Source organism: Gymnoscopelus microlampas (genome assembly GCF_963454915.1).
Source record: "Gymnoscopelus microlampas genome assembly, chromosome: 24".
Lineage (NCBI taxonomy): Eukaryota > Metazoa > Chordata > Actinopteri > Myctophiformes > Myctophidae > Gymnoscopelus > Gymnoscopelus microlampas.
The window spans coordinates 26,984,757-26,990,032 of record NC_139961.1 but is presented as its reverse complement, the minus strand read 5'-3'; the positions used below and the strand labels follow the sequence as shown (position 1 = coordinate 26,990,032).

Genomic DNA, 5,276 nt, shown 5'->3' with positions numbered 1-5,276 from the left:
TATATGTTTATTTACACATATATACCTACCTACATAAATAAATAAAAAACAAATCTAAAAGTCATTAACATTCATTTATTCAGAAAAACAAAACAAATTATATATATATTGTTCACGCCTCTACCACATCCTTCCTATCATAGGCATGTTTTTAATATTTGTTTCAGTATAAAACAAACAAAATAGCTGATCAACAACCTCACAATTAACATTGAAGCACAGCTTTCTTTCCCATCATGGGCATGTTTTCAATATTTGAGTTTCAATTTAAAACAAACAAAATAGCTAATCTACAAGCTCACAAAACATTGGAGCACAGCTTTCTTCACTTAGTCTGCCTTGGGCGATAACGGAGCTCCGTCAGCTTGGAATTCATGGGTGTACCCAGCTGGCCTTTGGTTGCATGTGGCCACTTCTTCTGTGTTGCCTCTACAGAGAAGAGAAAGGGAGATAATGAGCTAGAAGACAGGACCAAATGCTCAGTCTACTATAGACTCCAAGCATTCCACTCCATGGCAAGAGGAACAATTTGATTAGTGATTTTAGTCATGATCTTTTCTTAATATTAGAATTATATAGAACTTTCTGAAAAATCAGTGCATTTATTGAGTCTGTCCAAGTTTACAATTATTAGTGACAACTTGTCAAATTATCTCATGGTATGTTTGACATCACATGAACTGCACTTGTACGAACAACAGATTATCAGCACAGGTTGTTTACCAGTAAGAGCAATAAGATATGCTTCGCAATCAAGCAAATAAATTAAAGGCATGAATGAAAATGAATTAAAGGCATGGTCTGGTCATTGCATGAGTATGGGTGAAGGAGGGATGAAGATGCCAGTGTTCTAACAGTGTTCTAACACAGAGGACCACCACAGTGGAAGCAGACTAGGCCAGATCTATTAGAATCCTGTGATCAGGAAGTGAGCAATTGGAAAGTTAGTGTATGATCACCCTACAGTAGGTGCCAAGCCGTGCAAGATACCAATGGTGTCGATGATTACCTGATGCCGTCTCCACTGATAGCTAATAAATAGTGAAACAGGGATGTTAAAGTAGCCAACTTAAGGCATCAGCTATTACTATTACCCATTTTCCTTTCTCAATTCTTTTGTTTTTGCTCACCAATTATGGCTGTCTTTTTCTCAGCGTCCAGGGCTTCCAGCTGATCCCCTTCACCTCGCTTTGGCTTGCCACCTTAAGAAATATTTCATGATTATTATTTTAGAGGAGAAGAATGTCAAACAACAAAAAAAAAAGTATCAAACGAAAGTACACAGTATCCCAAAATTAAATAAAAAATAAAGACATCATCAGACTAATGCAAGTAAAGACATCATGTAGCAGCAGATATTCTTTTCACCTGAAAATCGTCTTCGCACTTCTTCTTGTCGTGTCCAGTCTTTGCACTGGTGCTCACTGCCAGCCAGGTGTTTCTTTCAGCAACTGTGATAGTAGAAATATTTTAAAACATTATTTGTGTGTTAGTAATTTAAAAAGTAATGTTAACTCATCAGATTGCTCATAATTCGCGCCACCGTGCCCCCTTCTCATAATTCATTCAGTTCTTCTGATGAACTTGGCAAAGTGTTTCACAATGCAGAACTGATTAATGAACTCATGTTATACAAATCAGTGGTTCTCAAACATGTTCATGTCAAGGACCCCCTAATTAGTATGTACTTGGCTATGCAGACTCAATATTTGAGTTACAAAAGTGTTTCAAAACTATTCCACACATATTGTTTACAGTGTTCTTTAGTTTTTTAATAGCTGGTAGATCTGCTATTTTCAAATAGGCACTTTATATAGGGTTTAAGTGGTTAAACTGATTTTGATGCTATATAACCTCATTTACCAGGGGACCACCTAGAAACCCCCCAATGACCCCTGGGGGTCCCTGGTGCTCACTTTGAGAACCATTACCTGCTTTTGTTAGCTACTGTCTGTAAAACAAACTAAGTTAAAAGAAACAGATTACCAAAGCTGTCTGCACATTAAAATTCTCAGTGTAAATTGAACTGTACTTAAGGATCCATTGGTACTGTTTGTACTCTCTTTCTCTTAATTAAATGATTTTGCTTTGTACTGTAGGTTCAAAATTCACAGATATAATAATAATAATAATACATTATTATTATTATTATTATTATTATTATTATTATTATTAATAATAATAATAATGAATTACAGTCAAAACAAACGCCAACATTAGCTCTCACTGAGGTGGACTGATTTATATCTGAAATAAACACTCATCATGCACCACATGGAAATGAATATGCTAATGCCATGTCTAAGACTGTGTTACACACCCCAAAAACCTTATCTCAAGCTCACAATGCGTAGCTGTGAGCTTGTAGATCAGTGATTTTTGGGAGTGCAACACAGTCTTACGACAAAACATAATCAGGCATGCAAACAGCCTCGAGGTGAAAAAGGTGACAACATGTTGTTTTCTTTCTGGTCAGGTGTCACACAATTGCCCTTTTTGGGTTCAAAAAGGTGACTGTAGCTGAAAAGTGACACTTTTGCATGTCTGATAATGTAAGCTTAACCTGAGCGAATCACTGTATCATGACAGTCATGACGAAACTTCAACCTGGTGTTTGCACTTTATTCATTTACGGCCCTACATCTACATACACGTTCTGATTTCAAATATATAGTGCTTAACTCCTGGCCACGGATGTTACAATTCACTTCGGGTGGGTGTAAGTACCCGTATTTTTCCGGATGGTTCAATAAAAAGCATTTTAATCCGATCGGTGGCCATTGTGTCATAGAGTTATAATGTATCAGAGTGCAGTACACCTCCCAACCAATAGGGTCGCGTAGTTGAAAGCATGAGGAAATACGGAAAAAATGGCCACCGATCGAATTAAAATGCTTTTTATTGAACAATACAGACAATACAGGTATTTCCGAGTGCCCTAGTAGACTTGTAACATCCGTGGCCATGGAGTAAGCACTTTATATTTAAAATCTGAACGTGTATGTGGATGTACAGGTTGTAAATAGAGAAAGTACAAAAACCAGGTTGCAGTTCAGCCATGACGCTCATGACGGACGAGCGTCGTGTGATCCATGGCTAATACGCTAATATAATTGCACTTTTACGATACTAACAAGTTGGATAACATAATTCCATAAACTAATTAAAGAACTTACCTGCTATCTAGTAGAGTAGAAGCACGGAAGCACCCGATTTGTTTGTAAATAAATGTTCGCTCAGCCGAAAGACGTTAGTTAGATCCACATGTCGAATTCAAAACGAATAGGCTCCGCCCAGAGCTGCGTGACGTAATTCTGTGAGGGTGGTTCTCAACCTGTGGGTCGGGAACCACAGGGGGGTCCCCATATGATTTTGGGGAGTTTCCCATATGACAGTGAAGTAAAATTTAAGTAAACTTTTTAATACCTAAAAAAATAAAAAAAAAATAAAAGAAAGCAAAGAAAAAGACTATTACTGCATCAAAAGTAATCAACAAACTATACAAAAAAACTGGTCAAACATTGGCCAAATTGCCAAAAATATAAGAAAGAGGCAAAAATAACCCATCAAGCCGTTGTTGTGAGCTTGTAGATCGGCTATTTTCACAATATTGATCTGTGGAACAGAGTCAAACTAAATGCATCAACTCCTACATTCCAAATGCATATTAGGGTTGGGGGTCCCCAGTTCAAATATGATTATTTTGGGGGATCTCGGCCTGAAAAGGTTGAGAACAACTGCTGTAAGTAACAGGATAGATGGGCACGGCATGGGATATCTGCACACCTCAATGTAAATTGGCTATTTTGTCCAAAATGTAAAACAAAAACAAAAAAATTAAATGAACATATTTTTAAGTAAAATAAAGTATACATGATTAGAACATTCTTAAACATTCGACAATTAGGGTCTAATATTTCCATAATTGCTACAAAATTGCTACAAAACCTGTATAGCAGTCATTTGGGGCATAAACAAGAAGTTGAAGGATACAACTACTAATGATAATAATAACTGATAATGATGATTATGTTCACATCATGTAAAACATTTTAAATTGTTGTGAATCTAGAAGGCAATGGAAAACAGAAAGGTCTTTAGTTGTGTTTTAAAATAAATAAGAGTGGCAGCAGACCTAATTAAACAATATTGTCTTTATGTTATACAGTATCTTCCACAATCCACAAACCACAATCTACATTGAATGGAAATGCATACAATAATGAATACTTTTTCTTATATAACTTTGGACTGATATGCACATATTACCTTGCAAATAAAAAAGGGAGATATGAGCTATATATATAGGCATTATGTATGACATGTATGCAAAAAGTCAAATACATATTAGCTATATATATAGGCATATATGTAGGCATTTATGACATATATGCAAATATATGAACCTGATTGTGGCATATATGTGAACATATATGAGCTACATATGAGACATATATTCCCTATATATCAACATATATGCACATATATGAACCTGATTGTGGCATATATGTGAACATATATGAGCTACATATGAGACATATATTCCCTATATATCAACATATATGCACATATATGAACCTGATTGTGGCATATATGTGAACATATATGAGCTACATATGAGACATATATTCCCTATATATCAACATATATGCACATATATGAACCTGATTGTGGCATATATGTGAACATATATGAGCTATATATGAGACATATATTCCCTATATATCAACATATATGCACATATATGAACCTGAATATGACATATATGCAGCATATATTCTGCATATACCTGCCATATATTGGCATATATGTTCATATATTTCCTTTCCGTGTGGGATGATGTGAATAATATGATGCTCTTCCACAAAGCTCTGCCTCTGATTTGACAATTGGCATTTTGGTTAACATTTCAGACTCTCACACAAAATTGGATCGAGTCCCGTGTTAATTGTTGAACGCTCTGGGCAGAAAACCATGCACCCACACCAAGTGTGAAATGGTCTGCAGGATTTAACAGCCTCACAGATAACATTTACCACTTACAGAGAGTACCAGAACATGCTCACAAATTGGCACAATGAAAAGGGTTGCTGACATGCAGGGCATTCAGTTAGCCATGCTCTGAAAGCAAGTCACCAGGTGACAACAGTGGATATTTTAAAATTGTGGAAGGTCAACCAACCGATGTTGAAGCTAAATGTCAAACAACCAACCCACATGCCAAGCTAACCCACATGCTGTAAGTAGCTTGAGTTGAACGCATATTGCCCTTTGTT

General features: G+C 36.1%; 1 long non-coding RNA gene across 1 annotated transcript; it reads right to left on the bottom strand.

Annotated features, from left to right (window-relative positions):
* Positions 1–383: 383 nt before the first annotated feature.
* On the bottom strand, positions 384–1,454 carry LOC311041100. Its single transcript, XR_014600348.1, has 3 exons — positions 1,369–1,454; positions 1,131–1,202; positions 384–429 (listed from the first exon to the last, which is right to left on the bottom strand). It is a non-coding gene; the product is annotated as an uncharacterized lncRNA (long non-coding RNA).
* Positions 1,455–5,276: the final 3,822 nt, after the last annotated feature.